This window comes from Halichoeres trimaculatus, unplaced genomic scaffold, assembly GCF_033239565.1.
Source record: "Halichoeres trimaculatus isolate MK-OKI-2021-1 unplaced genomic scaffold, fHalTri1.1 fHalTri1_scaffold_7, whole genome shotgun sequence".
Classification (NCBI taxonomy): domain Eukaryota; kingdom Metazoa; phylum Chordata; class Actinopteri; order Labriformes; family Labridae; genus Halichoeres; species Halichoeres trimaculatus.
In genome coordinates this window covers 22612447-22635901 of record NW_027437185.1, presented here as the reverse complement: position 1 = coordinate 22635901, position 23455 = coordinate 22612447, and the positions used below count along the sequence as shown (strand labels likewise).

Below are 23455 nucleotides of genomic sequence, written 5' to 3'. Positions count from 1 at the left end.
AGCCATATCGCCAGGAGGATAGCCCACGGTGGACAAAAACTGAACCTTTCTTATCCTCCTATAGCCCTGCTTTTGAATCTGATGGTATATGCATGCAGATAACAACTTGAAAAGATTAACTTTCATCTTACTCCACATTTTTGGCCTGGACATCTCTTGTACTTAATGTAGCCTGAGTCTTTTATAACACAGCCTTTAGCTTGGTCAAGAACTTTTCCTTCAAATTCATCCCGAGGCTTCATGCCCGATTCCACAGCTTGACGTGCAGAGGTGTTAAATAATTTAAGCCGAATCTGTATTTTGTTACTGAATGAAGTTGGAGGGAATACTAAACTGTATCAAGTTGCCAGTTGGAAAGGCTGCTTCAGGTGAATCGAGTTCAAAATATAGACCTCATAAATAGCAAATTTGTACACAAATGGATGTTTGCCCTTAGTTGGTACAACATGTGAGCTAGCCTTTAATTGCGTTACAGTTAAAATCTTAGTCATCACTTTCCATTTGAATTCCAAGTACTGTCCAAACACCAGTGTTTGCAGTGTGGTGCAGCATTCAGTTTTTCCAAAATTAAAGTAGAATAAAATAAAGAATAAATAAACGCCTGAGAGTTAAATGTTTCAGGACAAAAGATGAATGCAATTTTTGAATATTCAGCTCCCTCCTCTTTTCTCCTGCTCAGTACAATATGCTTTTTGTCCTTCGCAGCATAGAAAACCATGCATAAATACCAGGCTTCCCAGCATGCCCTAGGCTTTTCAACATAGTTGCCAGCAGGATGCAACACTGCAAGAGGTGCTGCCTCTTTAAGTCTCCTGTGTGGCATGTTAAGCAATGGTAATCTGCCGCAGTGCAGACAATAAATTCCACTGCATAACTTAGCGTCGCCATGACATCCTACCTGGATGGAATATCATATGGGCAGATGGAGCAATAGGTGGATGGAGGCCATACCCTTTGCAGAATAAATATGTGTCTTCAATGTTTACACATTAGAGACAAAGTCTGACAATTTGCCCCAGTGTCACCACTTATCCATGTTCTGAATTAGAGAGAAAAAGAGGACTGTGCATAAATTATTTCCCCCTGCTCAGAGCCAGTTTGGTCAGCCTGCGATTCATCTGTTCAGTGCAACAATGGAGCTCAATGCAATGACAAATCTGAAGGCATGGGCTGTCTTCCCAGTTCCCAAAAGCCTAATAGTGTGCCATGTGGAATGATGTAATGCTAAAACACTGCAAAACTTGAGTGCTCACCAGCTTTAGTGAGGGCAGGGGAAAGACGGAGAGACAGACTGGAGAGAAAGGGAGAGAGACAGAAGGAGACTCAAAGGGCCTGATTACTGCATATCATCTAGAATACAACTTGTACCACACAAATCTCCAGTGAGATCCCCATACTGTTGGAGGATGATAACAGAAATGAAAAGCTAGTTTGTGTTGGGGCTCTCTTAACGCTGCCGCCTCGCAGTGTTGAGGAAAGTGATCTTCGAATGTTCACTGCATGACTTACACCGCAGTTCTGCAGCTATTTGACAAACTAAAAGCCATTTCAGGCTGTCACAAGCAAAATTATTTGGAACACCCTGTAGCAAGGACCTCTAATCCCCAACATAGAAATGTTATTCACTACAGCGAGGAAAGATGCCCTGCACTAACTGTGGCTTTTCTCTGAAAATTTTCATGAAATATATTAGCCCAGCTTTTTATTATTTCTCCTCCTTTAAATACATAAGATTAAAGGGTGCCACTCTTTAGCTAGCCCAGTAGCACTTGGTAAAGCAGGTCTTTGCATAGATATTGCTTCTAATGTAAAGGAAGCCAGTCGATGTTATTCCACATGAGACAGCACGCTGTCAAATATAATGAGAGTTGCTAAATCAGATGCACTCAAATAGAAAGATTATTGCTCAGTTGATCTGATCTTTTTTATATTGTCTGTTATGGAAATGTGAACTCCAAACTTCAGATCCAGCTTTATGAGACTGTCATTAAACTTCAGGAATTACCATATTAACCTGAATATGTGACTTGTTTTTTTATTCAAATACATCTGAAAAGGTGGGTTCACCTTAAATTTTGGGTTTAGTAATGAAATTTTAGCATTTGTTTTGTTGATCAAGAAAAAAATGATCTACAGAATATTCTCCAGTCAAAGTAATAATGAGCTGCAGCTTCAATAAAACACAGTACTCACAGTTTTGAAACAAATTCTAACATTAGAAATGAGCTGAAAGATCCTCATCAGGTTAATGACTTATGAAATGCAGTTGCGAGAATAACATTTTGTTCCAAGTAGTTCTTGCAGCCTCTGCCACTGTGGTATTTAAACCACTTAAAATGGAAATCTGATGAGATTATTATTCAATCTACCAGTGCAGTCTGTGGACATGTCTCAGTCAGTATTTCACACTTAGAAATATATGCACCAAGAATACTTAACAGATCTAGATCAGGGAAATCCAAAGCATTATTACAGTAAGCCAGAGTTATTATGACATAACCAAAATAATTACATAAAATAAGTAAATGACTGAATTGCAGTTTTTTATTTAAAGCAAATTTAGAATAATAATTAAAAAAAATGTTAGATCAGAGGTGGAATGAGAACTGATTCTTTAATGGTCTCATAAGAGTAGTTTCCTCATTCTAAGTCTTTATTATGCCTTGGTACAGAAATCAATTACAGTTTTATTGGGATTCTTGATCCCTTATGAGGAATTCATCAAGGAACACTTTGCATTTTTACAGGTCGTCAGGATTTAAAGAGCAAAGACAAATGTCCACAATTCAAATGGCCAGAGCTTCAAAGTAAAACACATACAGGCTTTTGTCCTTGTTAGTGTCAAAACAATAATTATGATGAAGATGATGACTGTGATAATGCAAAACTATCCCCAGTGCAAACTCTGCAGTTAACCAACACATTTCATTTAGTTGGACACATTAAAATTCTCTTTTTGGGTATTTTCAGTGGCTGCATGAGCGACTTGGTATCCAACATTCATGGTCGATTTTTCATTTCAATTCGGATCCCAGACCAATTTGTTGCTGCCCGTAGAAACACGCTCTTTACTATGCATGGCGTTCTAATACCCTTGGCCCTTTTTTGGACAAAAGGCAGAGCAGAGGGCCAGGGGCATTTCATTTCATGCTCTGCCTCCTCACCCCCAGATGTTCACCTGGAAAACATCTCCACTGATACAGGTTGAAGCTTAATGGCCTGCAAATTGCCCCGAGCTCAGGTAATGAAATGCAACCTCTGTATAATTTTAATTGAGAACTCTGGATGGAAATCAAATGATAATGTGCTCCATGCTCGGGAAGTTTTCAAGTAACAGTAAAATTTGTGCCCGGCGTGTAAGTGCTGCTCAGGCTAAGGCAAATGGCTTTTTCTTTTTCAGCCTCTCCATTTTAATTGTGGATTGCACAGTGTAATAAACGAGTTGGTCATGACTTAGCATCTGGTAAATGAAGCGGAGGATGTACACACCTCTGGATGCACAATGGTGCTCTGTATTTACAATTCAATCTGACAGGGTGCCTATTAGAAACCATAAAGCTGCTCAAGTGTTAGATAAGATACCCTCAATAACCCGCACTCCCCTCTTCGCAGAGAGTGTGTGTATGTGTGTAGGTATGTGTGTTTGAGACAGGCCTAATTTCTGCACTAACCATTGTTCAGCCAATGTGTCTTCATTATTTTGCATATTTTCTTTCTTGTGTTGGATTGAGAAAAGATTTGTTAACATTAACCTTACGCTGCACTGCCTTGTTTTAACAGTTGCAGTAACCTAAACAACATCCAGGCAAAGGCCAGTGTGGAGGAGGGACGCTTGAGAAACCCAAAATAGAATCTTTGAGGTAAGCTCTGATGATCAATAAGCTGGTATCATCTACAGATTTCACCTGAAAATTCTGGTCAGTGCAGTGTTTTTGTTTGGCCTGTTGTCTCCTGGAACTACCCTGTTGTTTGATCCTGGTGCGTTTTAGGATGTGGATAATAAAACTACTAAAGAGTGTGAAGGCAAGGCTTTTACGAGACAAATCTTCCCTGACTGACAATACTCAACAAAATGTGAGCGAGCATGGTGGAATAAAACAAACAAACAAAAAAAACTACTTTCCCTCAGGGCGTGGTCACACTAGCCATTTGAACCATCTCCCCTGCAGTGCTGTTTCTTCGCTGGAGCATACGGCCAGCGGTCACACTACTCCAATATGAACTATACTTTAGACACGCAAATGGCCAGCCTAAGTCATTGTGTAACGTTGGTTTACATGAAGTGGGATCTCATCAGAATCAGCACAAAGTGATGCAGACTTTAGAGACTTTTTGGCTTATGTTAAATAGTTTTGGTCCCACACAGCCCTCTAACACCTCGGCTGTTGTTTGAAATGGTTGTTGAGAGGAGGGGTGGCAGCGATCTTGCGTCATGAATCATACCTCATGTCCGCATGCTTGTACTCATGCATGTCGTGAGCTGTGCTGAAGTCCACCTCTCTGACAAGTGCTAAAGCAGTGAAGTAAATTGTGCTCAAGCAAGGCACGCCTGTGGTCTCACTGGTCAGACAATCTGGACTTTTTGGTTGAAGCGTGCTTAAGTGCGCAAAGGTTTGCCTGTGTGACCGCGTCCTTGAGCTGCATGATGCAAGTCTAAGTTACAAGTTACATGAATTCATGTCAGACTGCAGGCCATTTTTGCACTTTGGCATGTTTTTTTTTATTTCTATTTTTTTTACAAAAATAACTACCCTTGGGGCTGCTTTGGCTTGATATTGCCTCTGGTTGAAACCTGTAGTACAATGAGTAAGCAGAGCCAGTGCAGGCTACTTACCCTAACTTGCAGATTCTCTGAATCAGCAGCTAAATTTTAGTCCTGTGGTCTGATGCTACTGTTGTTTGTGTTGTTAAGTTACATTTGTGTGGCAGCTGCCCCTGGCTATAAAGTTACACCCTGGTTTAAACGGTTATTCAGGACCTCGCCTGAAGCAGTGTGCTGCTGCTATGAAAACCAGCTGACTAATTGCACCCATAACAAACTTCAAAAGCGATGAAGTCCCTGTCCTCTTTGCATGTGATGCTCTCTCAGGTATGAAATTAACCAAAATGGTGTGACAGGAATCAGATCAGGGTGAGACTGACGTCATCTTCTCAGGTGTTTCTTAGCCCCAAAAGAGATAAGCTGTGAACCTGAGGAGATCAGTGGTGTCAACAGAGAGAGTATTTTTTTAGTAATAAGTCTTTCCTGTTGCATGCAGAAATCTTCATCATTCTCAATTTTTGATAGTGCTTCCTCACATCAGTGATTATTTCAATCTTTTAACCAAGTTAAATTTTAAGCCTCATTGTGGTTTATCAGTAAACCAGATTTATTCCACCAGTATGTAAATTAAAAGCCAGTCACAGTCAACAGGTGTCACTGATGAAAACAACCTGCAGGTGCACTGCACTTTTAGACAGGCATAGAGGACTCTGAGGCCAACCAGATGTTGTCAAGCAATCAGATGAAACTCTGCCTCAAATATAGCATTTGAACTTCAGTGACAATTGAATGGTTTGTAAAGAACACAGTCTGAATTTTAAGCATCAGCTGAAGCGTGTCAAATACTACAGAGAGCCAGGCCAGTGAAGTTTAGCAAAAAGCAATTTATAGATGCCAAATGGTATGTCTTCCAAGCTGTCTCATTTGACATAGAGTGCACACGTGCAAACTAACTGAAGTACTGGCATCATCTCCAGACACTACTGCTTATTTGTCACCTGTCTCACCTCTCCCAGATGTTCACGAGAGCCCTACTGATGTGCGCCAGGCTACTTCAAGAGGACGGAATTCGTGGGCTGCCTGAAGTTGACTCCCAAGTATGTTTCTGTGGCACACAAACACACACACATACACACACATACAGTATGTACACACAGACATAGATACATACACTTAGAGCATGGTCGGACCATATTTGATAGGCTTCTGACAGGCAGCAGGTGATGGTGCCAGGGCCAGCTGCTCCTGCCCCACCTCTGCTCAGCTGTCCGAGCTCAGAGCAGCCTTTGAACAGCCTATTACCCCAACACAGCACCGGGGGAAAGCAATCAGCTCCAGAGGTTCACCGCTCTAACACCAGATGGTGAGGGAGATGAATCGAGCCATTATATTAGTGCTGGATAATTCCTCAGATGAAGCTAATTAAAAAGAAAAATAAGTGCTATCCTCCCTCGTCTTACCTCCTTTACAATCCCAATGAAAACTCTGCTGACACTTTTTCACTTCATGAAAAAAGGAGAAAAAAAACAGCCTCATTTGAAGGCACTCTGTTGTTCACATGTCAAAAATAAGAAGTTTCTTTTAAGATAAGAGCCTCTGTTTCAAAAACACCTGTTCTTCAGTAAAATGATTGACAGCACAATCTGATGCTGGTCTTCAAACAGTCAGGAAACTGTTAGCTGAGCAATTCTGCTCTATAGCCCAGATCTGCGACAAATATTTTAATTTAATTGGAAAAACGGTTATATTTGATGATATAATCAGTTTATGATAATCCAGATATGTGTTGGACACTTGGATTTAAAGCTTTAAGCAGACGGATTATATCGACAGGACGCATATTTGAAAAGACCGTTTTCCAGAAAGGATATTTTCTGCAGCCTTTTTATCTTTCATATTTCTTTTCCAATATTTTCTTTACTCAGAGAGGATGTCAAAGGCACCTATTACAGATCAAAATGGAGCATTTTTAACATGCATTTTTCTCATTTAAAACCTCTGATTGTAATTCAAGTTCACATGGACAGCCGTGAAATTAAGTTTTCTCTGCAATTGTTTGTTCTCGCACCTTGAAAAATGCCTCTGAAAAGTCTGTCAAAAAGCTCAGTAAATATGGTACCTGCATTGGCTTAAGCCCAGGCAGACAGAGACGTGTGACACCAGAATGTGAATCTCGGTTAGCTTTAAAGGATTTAGGTAAACTCTGAAACAGTGCTTATTGCTCTCTTATCCACTTTTGTGTTAATGAAAAGCATGTCCTGAATCTGTCAGGGGAGATTAGGTGAATATCATTACTATTGTCCTTTTGCCAATGTAGATTCACTGTATCCGCAGGGATTACAGTCCAACCCATCCCAACGTGTATTACCTCTCTCTGCTGAGGAAACTTGAAAAAAGGTTGAGCAGATAATAAGGAGTAGAAATCATGAATGACAGGGAATTCAGACTGCATCAAATTCTGAGAGGTGGATCTCGTTTTCATCACTCCAGTGAGATCTATTGTGTGCAGTTCAAGGAAAGGAAAGCTTTGACCGTTTGGCATTAGTTACAATAGCAGTCATGTAAGAAATAGACTTTAGTGTGGTTGTGCACATCCATAGTTGGAACTAATCAACGAGAAGACCTGATTTGCCATTTAACAGTTGATGATTAAGTTTTGTATTCATCTCACCAAACTATAATTTGTCTGTGCATGTTGGCATGTTAGCCAGTTTAGCAGGTTCACTGATCAGAACTTCTCCTTTAAGGAAGGCGGCCTTGCTGGTATAAAGCTTTAAGGTCCCACAATTTTATTTTCAGCTGTTTACAACACGCTCTATTTTTTTTAAAATCCAAAATAATAGGGCTGGACAATTAATCAAATTTTAAACGTGATTTCAATTTTGCCATCTGACAATCATAAAAACAATATAATCGAAGAAAAACAATTAATATGCCACATAGTGTAGATGTATGCAAGTTCCTGTGCTTCATAGCTCTCCTGTGTTCCATGTGCAGCCACAGCGAGTGTGTGTGACTTATGTGTATCAATAATACTGTATGTGCCACTTGCTGGTTCTTTAAAGTTGTGTTTAAATCAGTGCTGAAGTTTTTGAATAAATGAATAATTGTGTATATTGTGATTTCAATATCACTTAAAATAATCGGGATTCTTATTTTTACCATAATCGCCCAGCCCTACAAAATAATGATCATGATTATATCTCAATTTTTTTTTTCCTTTCGATTATTTAGAATATTTTGCATGTTATTTAACAGTACAAAAAAACAATTTACTTATTTAAAACCAAAGTTCGAATCTGGCCTGTGGCCTCCTGTATGTCACCCCCCACCCTGACCCTGCTTCCTGATCTATCCCCTGTCCTCTGTACTCTCCACTTAAAAGCATCAGAACCCAAAAAATAACTTTAAAAAATTACCCACAGAATACTGTGTTCAACGACTATGTAAACATTGAAACTACCAAAAGAAAGAGTTGACTCTATTTATTCATTAGGAAAAAAGTTTTTCTGTTCTCTTGTACTTGGCAATAGAACAGACTGGTTTCACTAAAATTCCCAGTTATTGACCAAAGAACGGAAAAAAACAAGCTTGGATTAGTTTTTAGCGCTCTTCTCCGAAAACTTCATCCTTTGGTCCTCTCTGTGATCTCTGTCATCTTCTCTCACAATCGTGACACATTCTCTGTTTGAGTGTGAGCTGTCTGAACTTGTCAGACCTGCAACGTTTCGCCATTGTACCTCCGTCATCTCGTATCTTTCTCTCATAACCTGTGCAGGTCTCTCATCCAAAGAGAGCACCACTGCCACCTACAGGGGTCAGTTTGTCAGTACACTAGCCTGTTGAAAAACATTATTGAGGTCTAAAGATGTCAGTGACAGGCAACAGTTGTAATCAAATTGGCATCTATAGACGTCAGTGGTTGCCAAGGGTTTATTTATTGATTAGTCTTTAACTTAAAATTGTGTCTCGTCATATTTTTCTGTGGGTTAGTTTAACATGACCAGTTGTCATAGTAAACTTTATATGCTTGGGATAATCACACTTTGCTGATACTGCCCAGCGTGTCTCCAGTACTGATCGGTGTTATCACTTTTCTGTGTATTGGTGCCCCTCAAATGATTGATCGGAATGGGTGGAGAGCTCCATGTTGCCGATCCAGGCAACCTGCTTTTGATGAGCTTGCTTTGTTTTTAGCTCTATTACCAGTCTACAGGCTATAAAAGTTTACATTTGAAAAGAACTTGTGTAAATTCTGAAGAATTGTTTTGATGGTAAACATTCAAATATTTCATAGTTCAAATAAATATGAACTTCAGTAATTCCATTCACATTTTTTGCATTTCACCCAAATCATTACCAGTCTTATCCCACAGTAGGGCATGCAGGTTATCATTTAACGCTGTTATCAGTATCAGTATGGGAACCAGAAAAGTTGGATCGGAGCATCCCTATTTACTCAAGTTACACTAAGGCACACTGTCTGTTAGCAAGTTTAGGTACATGGGTAAGACAAGCTATGGCTGTAGCTTGACCAGACAATTTAGTTGGATCTCTGTCTGTGTCCTACTAAGGACCTGGCAAGAATGAATTTATAGACCGACTATAGAATGTCTGCCTTTGCTATGGTAGGTCATGGTATGTTTTGTTTTTGATTGGTGTCATTGGGCATTCTTCAGGTTGACCCTCTGTGTTACATACAAAAATAGTCAACAAACAAGTTAGCAATAGGCTTCCTCGCTGTATGGTGACAATGAAACATATGTAACTTTATACCTATATAGCTCTCGCTTTTGCACTAACCATCTCCAAAGCTGTGTCATTGACTCCCGTTGGTCTTAAAGTGTTGTCTACTACTCTGCTTCTTTTCCGATCTATTTCTGGGCCAAAGCCTGGCATGTAAACTGTGGAGCATGAACAGAACATCTTAGCCAGTTTGGAGCTGATTGTACACATGCAGGAGAAAATTGATCCCCAACACCATAATAATTTATTGATTAAATTCTACGCCGTGTGATTTCAGTTGGACTGACACATTTGCATACATCCCAAAAGTCCAGTTTCATCAAACCTACATGATAAACTGTTTTAAAAATGGCCAAATAAAAACCCAGATTGCATGAGTTGTTGAGTTACAGTAGACAGCAGCAAGTGTCTGGATCAATTTTAACAGTTGATTTATTTAAACAACTTGTATTTGTTGATTACTTTAAGCAGAAAACCAGCTGTTTCATATTTTGTCTGGGGCATTATAGGATGTTAGATTGATTTCCCACCCTGATGTCGGACATCAATTCTGTAAGACTCCCGGTGTGTTGGGCTCCTTTTGTTTGCCTTTTGTGTGAAGACAAGTTGTTTGTAACAACAGTGTCTAAAAACAATGTGTGCAGACTTTTCCACTTAAAGTCTTCGGGCTGTGGAAGTTTATCTCCCTGCAGCTCGACACCATGAAACAGACTCAGCATCAATGCTCTCTTTAAATGTGCCTAAAATCCATATCAAGGCAAATTATTCGTATAAAGAGCTGTGCCATGCTGCAGCTTAACTCTCATATTGGGCACAACATCAGAAATATTTAAATCACTCGTATCTAGCTCCTGCCCCATAGGATATAAGGGGCAAAAAGCTCTTGGCCTTAATTCCAAGAAAATGAACAGGTTAACCTGCCAATGCCCGCAGATACACTGAGGCTTTTTCCATGAAAATGCAGCAAGTCTTTTTTTTAAATAGATTATTTTAATAGAATCTTTACATTTCTTCACATAAAAACCATCTCCAGACCACACGGTAGATACATTTGAAATTAATGATTTGATTTTTTTCCTTTCGTTTTTCGACTGATGAAAAATGCTGTAACATTTCACATCCTTTTGAACTTGTTTCAGGATAAAGTTCATCATAAAAATTCAGATTGCTAAAAGATTTACAATGGGATTAAAGCAATCTAAACCAGAGGTACCTTCTTTCCCATGGCAGTAAATTATGTCGCATATCAGTTCGGAGGAGTGAATCCCAGTTATCAAAGGTCATACTGTGTAGTCCAACACTTCCACTGCAGCTCAAGTAATGTTTAGAGCAGAGAGAAATGTTCCCAGAACATGTTCAGCTTTTGAAAAAAAAAAAAAAAAACCCAGCTGAGGATGTCAGCCTTTTATAGAAAAAAGTTCAAGACATCCTGAAAATGCAAAGCAGCCAATTATGTAGTCTGTGTAAGTAGGTGCTGGTTTAAAAAAAACACATCACAGACATGCCAGTTACTGTCTCTGAACTGTTGCATCACATGAACTTTATTTTAAGGCACATGTTCAGTGGTCAGCAGTGTTTCACAAAAGTGATTGTGTAAATCTCTGCTTTTTCCAATGTCCTGCAAGGCTTAACCCTGTAATGAATTATTGTTTACTCCACATTTGATTCATATGGAACCATATAAAATGAAATCTAGTCCTCTTCTCTATCATCCCTTCTGTAACCTGCAGAAGAGACAGACTTTCCTACTGATCCATGGCTGGCACTGCAGCACGAGTCTAAACATGGCACAGAGCTGAGTTTAGACTGATCCAACTGGGAATTTAAAGAACGAGAACAGAGTTTTCTTACTAAGAGTGTCCTCATGTTCCTGTCTATAGTCTGCAGTTTGTTCCAACCAGCCAGGAGTGAGACAGCTTATGAAAACACAAAAAGAATATCTTATATTACTCCAGCCATTCCTTCATTATTCTGCATCAGAAGTCTGAAACTACTAGCCATGCCAAGGGTCCCCTGCCTGCATCTTGTCAAGATAAGTTTGGTGCTTCAAACTTAGTCCAGAGCTTTGAAGAGAACTGAAGGCACAAATGAGAATGTCAGTGCCACAGGTTACAGGCTATCCCCCGAAGCTAAGATGCACTTAAAAATTCATAGAGTATCGATTCTTGCACTCGAGCAAAGTAAAATACCACGTTCAAAAGCAATATTGATGTATACAGTACCTGAAGTATGATGTTCAGATATAAGTTCAGCAGAACACATATTGAAGGTCCAAGAGGAGGTCTGCTCAGGTCGTAGCTATTACTCATGTGATGTGCTAGTCCTCTAATCTGTGCACTACGGCTTTTTTTTAATGATGGGAACAAAAGGTCTGCTGAGATGCTAGAGCTATGGACACATAGTTGTGGCTGTTAGTGTTTTCAGCAACACTGAGGCAAAAAGAACCAATGTTGCCAAGTATTAAATAATTTAGAGAAAAAAAAACTTTTCTCTGTGGAAAAATAACTGCCATATTTATGGAAATACACACTCGCCTCTCTTTTGATATTAGAAGAATCATCAAGCAAACCATTTGCTTCCCTCAGCTCTGGGCCACAGCTTATTCATGTTAGGCAGTAACAGCTAATCATGCAAATGGCATCAAGAGGGCCACTCTTTTCCCCTCTCAGGTGGCCCTCAGTGGCGACACTTATTTACACAAACCTGCATGCATTCATGCAAAGAAAACACAAACATGCAACTATATACTGTGGACAAAGCTCTTGCAGCCTCCATACCGTTGTTGTTGGAATTCCATCATGCAGGAGCTGTCTCAGTACGTGAGCAGTGTACAATCAGAGGAAAAAGTAATCCATAAAATAACCATGCACTTGTCAAAGGTGTAATTTCCATTTCAAGATGTGATTGCAGTTTCTGAGAGACGTAAATTGGAATACTGTTCAATCTTTATCCTCAGTTTGATTTTCTCCCCGCTAACTGCATACCACATGATTTTGAACATTTTTTCCTGCATCCTACAGCACGAGCTGCCTCTTCATCTATCTAGTATTTGTTAGTATTTTTTATAGACTCAAAACTAACACTGGTTTTGAGCGGCCAGCTAATTTCATGCCTGAGATCTCAACTCTGTGGCTTTGGTCAGAGACTCAGGCAACCAAACGGCTATAAATTAAGAGCACACAAAAATAGTATATGCAAAATAGTTATGAACATGGTGCAAACGTAACCTTGAAATGCTAATATTTTGCAAGTCTCAAGAGTTCCCCTGACAGATAGTCATAAGAATAGTTTGATGTTTATGTAAATCACATCTTGCTGACAGATGTAATGCTGTCTTTGGAAATGCAAACAAAGAAAAACGGGGAAGCACTGAAGAGCATGTCTATTGTTGCGACAGCTTGTGTCCCCAGCATCTGGCATCAAGCAAGAACAGCATGTCAACATTAATGAAACGTTACTGTTATTGATCTACAGCATGCAGCACATAAATATATGCTTCTTTAGGAACAGCAAGGCACTCACATACTGCCCTAGCAAGTGCAAGCTCATTTTGCAAAGTTTCTGAAGTTTTAGGTCTGCAAACTCAGAGTACAAGATTTCAGCCATACTGTACGACAATTTAAAAACAAATGTTCAGTGCACGGGTTAGGGGATAGATAATCTTAATGTCTTCCTCGCTATATTCCGGGGCTTTAAATTCCAATCAATGAAGTGAAATTAAAGACCATGTGAATGAGTTTCAGTGCGAGTCGACTGAGCGGACTTGTTAGTGGGAGCACGGGCACAGTGACAAGAGCGTGGCAGAGACTGCTCCCTCACTCTCCTCTCCCCATTTAATTTTCCAATCCACTTCCTCCACATAGTTAGGAGAAGTGAGTTTTGTTCTGGTTTGATACACCATCTAATGAGAGCTACTAAGAGCCTGTTGAAATCATTCCCTAATAACACATTCTGAAGGCTGCGAATGAGGAATATTTTCCTCCTCTATCTCTCCATTCAGGGTTTAATATATTCTCTCACTCACCTCTGTTCCATTTCCCTTCCTCCACTGTGTTTCTACACTTTCATTAACTGGATTTCATGGAGGAAAAAAAAGAATTTGAACAATCATTACACTTTGATTTGATGTGATTTTAACAAGCAATGCATTTGGTTTGAACCTATGCAGGGGCTGGTTCTTAAAAACCTGAAAGGAGTATAAGACAGTGCAAGACTGACAAATTAGTAACATATATTGAAAGATTTTAAGAGGGAGATTTAGAGACTCAAATGTTGCTGTAAGTGTAAATTCTAAACTCCAAATGGCCAAAAACTTGACTCATTAAGTCTCAGTTCAATGCCTCAAGTTTCTTGTTTGTAGCATTTGACTACATGTAAAGTTCTTTCAAATAACTAATTATTCAACACTAAACATAAACGAATGCCCCATTGAACTGAATGTACATGACAGCAAAGCCAGTACACCCTCCCTTCTGACATGCTACCCATGTTAAAAGACCAAAGACCTGACCCAGTCTTCTATATGCATTCTTTCTATAACTCCTATGTGGTTTAAATGTTATCTGCTCCAGAGATAAAGCTCCTTTTCCTCCACTTCCTCTGGCCAAGGGTATTAGTTACAGCTGAAACACTGGTTGGTATTCTGCTTTAAATCCGGGAATTGTGTCGGCACCTTGACGTTTGATTGGATCTGTGCAAATACATGTATATGCAAATTTTCCAGATATCACTTCTTGCTCGAGGTGAAACAGGAAACAGTGGTTGCATTCTGAAGAGTCTCCTGCGTGGACTTTCCCCTCTCTTTCTCCAGAGAGTTGCATTTGGCGATCTATAAATTTCCAGCAAATCTCAGAGTCTGGGTGCCTTCCCTGACATTTCCACGCTCCCACACAGCATATTTTTAAGAAGGTAAAATCCATAATCTGTGTCAATGGTATCACACGGTGTATTTGCAGGGGGCCCTGTGTGCGATAAACTGGCCGAGGATTGCAGTGCAGCGGCTCAGAGGAGGTAAAAATGTTTGTTCATACCTCTGTTGTCATACTTGCACCTCAGGGCCCACAGCAGAGTTACTCATACCTCAGCTGAGACAATCCAATATTCTGCTTACTATACTACAAAGCAGTTCATGCATCAAGACTAAATGTAACCATATTTATAGAAATGACGCAATTGTTGGTGTACTGAATAGAATTTTTTCAGAAAGAGCTGTAAAATATTAACATCGGAGGGAAAAATAAGATTTAAATTTGGTCTATTTTACGTGTTGCCTTTGATGGTATGCATCGAGATTACAAATTATTAGTCATTGCCACTCTGAGGAGTTTTGCGCAATCAGTGTCATGCTGTTACATTTGTGGATTTCTGTTTCTTCTCTCCATCAAAGAGCCACCTTGAGATAAAAGTTGGGGATAGAAAAAAACATTAAAGAATGAATATGAAGGAAATATCCCTTAGAAATGACCTAACACATTTCCTTAAGCTAGACTTGTGACCAGTTCCTAACAAGATAGTATCTTGATTATCTAGAGCTAGGCTTTTGTAATCCTCATGACAAACAGTGCCACTGATGGCAATTAGAGATTGTTACATTATACAGTAGAAAAGTTTTGCCATGTGACCCAGAAGAAAACAGCAAGTTAACAAAGATTTACAGCCAACCTTTCTTTGATTTCAAGCACACCGGACCTTACTTCATGTAGCATCTGACTAATAACGAGTTTGAGTGATGGAGTGTGCTATTATGCACAGAGGTTAAGAGACAAGAAATCTAAACTTCATGTGGACATCTGTCCCACTGTTACTCAGTTTACCAGTGAAGTATGTGAATAACATTGCAGACTGGAGTCCCTCTCAGAGGACCAATGCAGTTTGACATAAACAGCTCCAACCTGCTTTGAGCGGGCATCGCCTATATGATGAATGTAAGAGATGTGGGATGGCGTGGGATGTAAGATAGCAGGACCTTAAGTGAATGATCCTTAACATTCAAATTACTGCCAAAAGAATTATACCATAATATAGAATGACATCTGTCTACACCCCATGACTGATACTGAGCGCGCCTGGCATCACTCCAGAACAGAGCTGTAGTATTTACCCATTCTACTAAAATTGAATTAGGCAATCTGATGGCTAAAGTTTATAATTAAGAGAGCAGTGAAGGCAAATTTGTTTTATAAGAGGTGAAGGGTGGATAAGCTGATGTCAGTTTGTGCTCAGTGCACGTTGGGGCCACTCACAGACAGGGATTGTACAACAAGTTAAACAAGTTAAGGCACACACTAGACCACTTTCAGATCTTAAAGACCTCTACTACTTTTCTGACTGATTTTTATCGCAAACACCCTTGTATCACAGACACATCCATACAACTGCTAGACCGCTGACTTAATATCTGTTGCCACAATTTTAAATACATGAGATCAGTACATGAGATCTCACAGGAGTTTGCGTGATGAAACGTGACATCATGAGATAAACATTCAAGGTGAGAAAAATTGCTGCCATGTGTTTTGTCAGAAACAAAAAGAGAGGAAAACGCAGGTTAAATAATCTCACAAGCTTGTCGGATTTTGTTCTAAATATCCCACTTGGCTTTGGGCTGTTTTGTGTGCATTTGCTGCCATGCTCATGAGCTGTACCATCCGGTCAATGACACTATCCGGTGTGCTTCTGACCAGTCACCATAAATATAAAAAAAAAGTTTAATATCACATTTCTAAATTGGGTCGGTAGTCAAATGGTTGTATTGACTTAAGACACTCAAGGATTATTTGAATAAATAATCTGTTATGATTATCCAACTCAGGTCACACCCCTCTGATTGTAGATGAAGAAGAATAGGGCCCATAATCTTTCTTAAAATCAGCTCATGTGTCTTCGACTACTATAGTAACCTGAGAAACTTTCGTTTCTTATTGCTTTAAATCTACATATCCCATAATCCTATAACAGCAGTTATCAATTTTTATCTGGTGGCCATTGGATTGTAGGTGTTCTGCGATTTCAATTTCATCAGAGACACAGGGCATGTGCCTAGCAACTCCGCTGCATTCAGATGTCATAACAGATAACTCTTAAACCCCTATGCAATGTGGAGCTATTTGTATGAAGTGAACTGAACTGCGCCTATTCTGTTGCACTCATATTTGTTGGTGGTATCTTTGCAGAAACTGTGTGCTGCATCAAATGATGATGTGTTGCATCACTCACTACACAGGAAGTGGAGTACTGTAAATCACTCTGAGTAATTCAGTTGAATATAAAATAGCTCAGTGATACTTCCACACCAGAGGCCCATTATTCTGTAATGATGTCTCAAAATCTTCACATCCTCATCATTTGTGGGATTTAGATTTACACTTGTTGCGACTGACATTTATTCTCACAGAGGAGAACAGATAATTGTATATGATGTCTGCTAAAAAGCAGTTATGCTACCTTGCCTGTGGATCGTAGCATTCTGACAGTGGTAATCATTAGTCTTTTAGCGATCTTTGCAATTAATCTATCTTGACATGATAATTTGCGTCAGTTCTATTTGAGGTGTTTTTGTGAACCTTTGCTCAGCAGGATGTGGCTCGGCGGTGCACGCACGAGAAGAAACAAGAGGCAGATGCATTTAGCGTTCCAGTCTGTCAGCTCCACACAGGCTGTTAACATCCGAGATCAGAACAGAAAAGGCCCACCAGGTTTTTTGTTCATTGTGTCACCAAATTACACTTGACAAGCGAAGGAAAAATTACTTGATTGATGAACAAAGTAATTCCCTACATGTAATTAATACACTACTAATGGCTATCCATTTGTCTTCCATGCTGTGAGGTAAAACCTAGAGGAAGGTGGGGAAACAAATTGTGATGAAGGCTCCAAACTGACCGCCCTGTGATGTGAAAGATTGGGTTTCCTTGGCGAGATTTCGTTACCTAATGGCCTGTCGGAGAGCCTTGGGGACGATGTAATGGACCATGTAATGGATAGAGAATTGCATTGATGGGTATGTGTTGACTTAACAATATTGATCTGCAGAATTTATATTGATAAATACAAAAACATTTTCGGAGTGAAAGAGAAATGCTGTTCAGGTAAAACAACCAAAAAAAGGAAAAACCTCAAATCATTTGCATCACCGTAAAGTCATTTAGAACTTTAAATCAAAACAAATGTATGTTTTGTTACTTAGAACACATGAGCAGATAAAGTCATGTCTTTCATATGTTCTGTCATTAACACAAAGGTCCCTATCTAGAAAAATTAACAGTGGTTCATGAAAATCATCCATTGCTTTTCCGTTTCAAGAAACACCATTTACAATATGAATCAAGAGAGAACTTGAATGTAACACAGAAGCAATGCCCCAAAAAGTTGAATACCCTTTAAAGAAACACAAAAACAAAATAATTCAAACATTATTAATAGAAAATCAAAGGGAGAAAAATCCAATACAGCTAAACACTGTTTGATTTCGAGGACATCTCCAGGGAGCTCAGTTTAGCAACAACAGAAATCAAGCTCTAAGCACCACATAGAAAACTACTAACCCTTTTTGGCAAGGTCTTATGTTTAAACTTTTGAAGTAGAGGAAATGCTTCATTGTTCAGAATCAGACGGAAGAGTTAGATGGATAAATAGATAAGTGAACCGAACAATGTTAGCATGGTGTGATGGTACAGAGGGAGACATGGAGGGAGAGGAGAGAGATTGTAATGGACGACACAGCATCCAGCATAGTATCATATCTCTGTGGATTAAATGCTCTGGGAAGCTGGCCCTGGAGTGTGCTTGTGCATATCATTAAGCTCCATGAAGAGGAGGAGGGCACGTTGGAGCTGCTGCCAGGCCAAGTGTATGGATCGGCCACGTCTCACAGCTGGCGCTTGCAAGACTCCGAAGGCAACCATTTCTAAGAAGGATTGGGTTTTATAACTTGTATTTATATATATTTTTTTCTGAGTATTTGAGATGATAAACATTTCAGCTGGACAGAGGGAGAGAAATCAAAGTAGCCCTGCAGGACCCAGTGGTTGTGCGTGTGTGTGTCTGAGTGTGCATGTGTGGGTTGTTTGTAAGAGTCTGTGAGGGTTTGCACATGTACGCACATCCTTGTATGCCGTTCAGCTTGTGTGCGCTCCAAAGTGTATTTACCTGTGTGCGTCAGCGTGTGTGTGTGTGTGTGCACCGTGTGTGTCATTCTTCCGGAAGGCGGTTTTAAAACACACTATGTCAGATATTGGATGGCTACAGTATAATTTGACGGGTCCGTGCACAGAGGCCGGCTGTGGTATGAGTCATTGATTACACATCAGCTTAGTATGCTGCAGTGCAGGCCCCTACATTGGTGGAGAGGCAACCTGAAGCCCCCAATCAATAGCTGCAGGCCTGTGAAGCTTCCATCAGGTCCGAAAGTGAAGGACTCCCCATCTCTCCTCTGGGCCTGGGCCTAACCTTTTCCAAAGAGAGGTGATGAAGAAGCTCATCATTTCTAATGAGGAATTAGTGATCGGGCCAGAAGAAATGACTGTCAGCACTGCATCTAGGAGTCCAAAAGGTCTTGGAGACCGGGAAGTGCCAAACAGTATTCATTAGAGACCTGGAGATTTTCTTGATTTGCTTTGAGCAGCAGAGTGCAGGGTTTAATGACTGGGCTGGAAAGCTTAATGATTAAATATATTTGTGTTCCTGTCATTGTTTTTCTTTCTCGGAAATTAGAGCGGGTGATCGTTGCTTCAAGATAATCCAGTTGTCTTCTTTACCAAGGGGAGGACAAAGCAACATCAGGAATTATTAAAGGTTTTTGTTCTTAGACACCTAAACTTTTATGTCACAACCATCAAAGCACAAGGCGCTTACACTTGTTTTAAAATCAGAACCAATTCAGCTTTTCTGAAATCACGTGATACAGTCCGTGTGTAAGAGATGAATCACTCCAATTGACAGAAACATATTCACAGCTAATTAAAAACGTAATTGCGTGCACTTTAGCCATTTAGAGGAAGATGAATGTGAAATCATTAGGCATCCTCAGAAAACCAGATGTTCATTAAATTATGTCTATACAAATGCCATTGTTCAATAGATTGCTAGAATATATGCTTACAGTAAAATGGGGGTAATTCATCCCCTAAAGCTACTTAGTTGATTCAAGCCTGCAAAAATACCCCATCATTGCAGCACAACATAAAAACCAGAACTGGCATGACAGTTCAGTGTGATTTTCTCCCTTTCTTTCAGTTGTTCTATAGCTCATCTATTATTAAGACCCATTTAAGAATCTGAAATGAATCGGGAATGAATAAGAAGTCTGATTAATCTTAAGAGAGTAATCCAGCAGTCAAGCAATGTTGCTTTTTAATAAATACTGTCTGTAACCCAGTAATTCTTACAAGTGTAATCTGCTTTTGACGCATGGTAATCACAACAGAGATAAGGCGACATTCTCCTTCGCCCGGCCTCAGACAAAACCATCTCTTGAGAATGCAACAATCAAGCCTCAGTTTGTCTCTCTCTCCCTCAATTAGCCCCTGCTGTGCAATTCATTGGGTTTGCTGTAACAGCCCCCTAACAATACTCACCCAGGCTAGTCATTACTCAGTCCTACAAGACAGAGACTCCTTTCTGCATATTTAAAAGACATCTTTTTACAACATGATCAGAATTATCCATATCTGATGGCTCATGCTGATGAGCACAAGGCATAAAAATCATCCAAATTCATCAAAACTCCCTGAAAATGGTTTATTTTCTTGTTAAAAACCACCTACGTGCTATTTATTTCTTGTACTTCTTGTGAAGTTAAGCTGTGTTGGCTACAAAACATAAAATCTTTGTTTTGGCGTGCCAAGTGGCAGTGACAGGCTGGAAACAAAAATCCTCACAATGTCTTGCTCGCATTTCTTTTGCGTTTTGATTTTCTGGCTTTTTCAGATACAAAAAAAAAGTTGGACCTACTATCCTAGTTTGTCGAAACTGTAGTTCCCTGAAGTAAGAAAATCAAATGGCTCTGCTTCAGTGGAGGAATAGCAGATTTTTTACTGGTAGACACAGGGTCTCTGACCTTTCTAATATTATTCCTTTATTCTAGGCGTATACACGGCTTCGTTTTATGTATCCTTTGACACCCCCTTTTTGTGTTTTGACAATTATTTCATCTCTGTCAGGCAGACCAGGAAGCAAAGTCACTGCAGTTTATATATCTAATAAAAGCCATGCTGAGTAATATCAATTTGTCTGAAGGCTTAACAACAGCCACTGCCTCTGCTTTTTACATTAGACAACTCTCCCACTTCCACCGTCTGTGGATTGGACTAATGGAAAGTGTAGTTTTTGCTTTTTCCTAGGAAGATAGAGGATGGAAGAAAGAGTAAAAAGGGGAGGAGGCATAGAGTTAGATGTTGAGGGTGACAGATGGGACTGCAGTTCTAATTGGTGTCGAAACAGTACCCAGTTAATTAAATACAGATTTCTGCATCTTTAGCTCATACTGCGATTAGTCTCAAGTGACAGCCAAATCTTTTACTTGGTATCGGAGCACCTTCCAGTGCTCAAAAATCTCTCTGCTGAATCTTTAAAAAAATCACATTTGAAATGTTTAACAAAGCGGTAAGCTGAAAACTGTTCGTTCCCTTATTGATATTTACAAACCTGCAATTCATTTCCCTGTTGCTGCTGTCAGAGGCTTAAATGTGTTGCCATCAAAAGGATTCTGTGGGAGACAAGCTTAGACACCTCGCCCAAAGCAGCTGCATCTATCTTTCAGGCGCTTCTCATGTGGGAACCAGATTGAGGCCTTTCAAGAGCATTCACTAGGTGGCAGTCTAGTAACATCAAAGCTATGGGCTGTTGCTGGCCTGCATGCATACATACATCAATACACAGAGAGATGAGCTGATAATATGGATTAACAAGAGTTGGCTGTTTTACAGCTGTATCAGAATATTTAATTTGATGTTTGCTTTGAAAAAAAAGGGAGACAAACTTGACTTAAAAGAGGAAGTTTTTGCATACAGGATGCTACCAGGAATGGTAATCAGTTTCTCTCCCTTTTTCCAGTAGATCACTGTGCCTGCCCATGCTTTTGGAAGAGATGGAGGCTGGGGAGAGGGTTGTGTTGAGGGGGGGCTCCTTTTACTTTAAGGATCTGTAAATTGTCCAAGCTGTGTTCTTTCCTCTGATACCTACCCACCTGAAACTGCTGTTCCTTCACTTCACTGAAGCAATTATAGAGAAGGACTTTGGGAGATCAATGAAATCCCCTTTAGATGAGAGAGCTGTACGGGCGTTTTGATCAATTCCAGATCAATTCTACTGTTTTGCCCAAACCTTGGCCGAATAAAAAGCGGGACTCCTGGTTGAAGAGTTGTAGTAGCCAATAGTGATAACAACGTCTCTGTCGCCAGGCTGTTTGTATGTGTTTTCTGGCTCGTGTGCCACTACAGTATATTGTCTACACTGCGAGGCTTAGCTCACACCTGCTGCCCCCCCCTCACTGTTCGTTGTCTTCACATCTCCTTTCTTTCGAATGTGGAAAAGTGACAGGTGCTTGAATGCAATCTGAGTTGGCAACTCACATCAAAGCTCTCAGTAAATTCTAAAGAGGAGCTGAAAGTCGTCATTAAAGAGACTCTGCTTGGCTAAATCTGACAAGACTAAGTACTGAGTGTAATTGAGATGGCAGAAGATTGAGTGATAGAAAAGCTTTAATTTTTCCTGAAATTCCTTGTCAGTGTACAGTATGTTCATTGTCAGAAAATACCGGCTGTACCTTTTTTATGGATCCCTATGATGCATCTCATTGGTCTTGATTCATAGTCAGGCATTTCTGTTTGAGGAGTAAAAGCTACTCTCAGCGTCTGTTTCTAAGAGGCTCCTTGCAGCAGCTACACAGGAATGTTTGGAAATTTTAACTCCATTTACAAAATCTTTAAGAATTTACTGAATGAAATCCCAGCTTTGGGAAGAAAATGCTTTTGCTCGCTTTTAGTAAGTACACAAAAATGCATAAAAAAAGATTTACAGCATGTTGGTCTAGGCAGATTTCGCTAAGAAATATTTATAACGGCGCCAGAATTTCATCAGGGCAAATATAGGCCAAATCAATGTTTTTTCAATTAGAGAGGACGGGGCTGTCTTCTCTAATGCAGCCTCGCTGTGTGATGAGACTGATAAAGTGAGTGTCTTTTTACATTAAAAAACGCCTTATGCAGCTTAAAATATATCGACAACTACTGCAGGACTTTTTTGCCAACCATAAACTGCTTTGTTAGCTGACAAAACACATTTGTTCAAACCCTGTTTTATTCCTCCCGTTTGATGCATATTTTTTTCCTTTCCCTTACATTTTTAACCCTGTGGACATGTGAAGCTCTGTGCTCTTCACTGAGTTAACATAACAAGTGGGAATGATGATTTCATGCACTTGAAATACAAACTCTGCTCTGATCACCACACAGACACACAGATTCGCCTCTTCTCCTGTACACACAGGGAGCAGAGGCAATATTTGTAGAGTCAAGCATACTCATCCTGTACTTTGCACCAGAGCAAGTCAGGAGCTGTTAATACATTTTCTGTGCTGCAACATCTCTCCACAGCTTCATGGTAGAATATTTCCATCAGTTGAAAACAAGAAAAACACATCTGAGGCCTTTAATAATGTAGATGGAGAGCCACTTTGCCCCACCCGCACAATGCATCCAAAAATTAGTGTCAAAAGCATGCATCTTCTGAAACAGCGAAGCCGCCAAAGCAGACTGAAAAATAAATATGTCAAATGTATTGGCGTTGTGTATGAATAATGGATATTTTAATACATCAGCGTGTTGTATTGTATTGCAAAAGAGCCATATGAAATATACATCATCTAATTAGACAGTGTTCCCAGACGTGGCACAGCCTGTGCTTGATCAATATGTAATAAGATCTAGTATCAATTAGTGATGGTCGAGG

The 23455-nt window shown here is 39.8% G+C and overlaps 1 long non-coding RNA gene across 3 annotated transcripts in view; it reads left to right on the top strand.

The window, feature by feature from the left end:
• The window catches only part of LOC141793245 (uncharacterized), a 252698-nt gene that overhangs the window by 2906 nt on the left and 226337 nt on the right, over positions 1–23455 (top strand). For all 3 annotated transcript variants that reach the window (XR_012598399.1, XR_012598400.1, XR_012598401.1), the window contains exons 2-3: positions 3781–3860; positions 5779–5859. This is a non-coding gene — a long non-coding RNA (uncharacterized LOC141793245). The remainder of the gene's footprint in view (positions 1–3780; positions 3861–5778; positions 5860–23455) is intronic.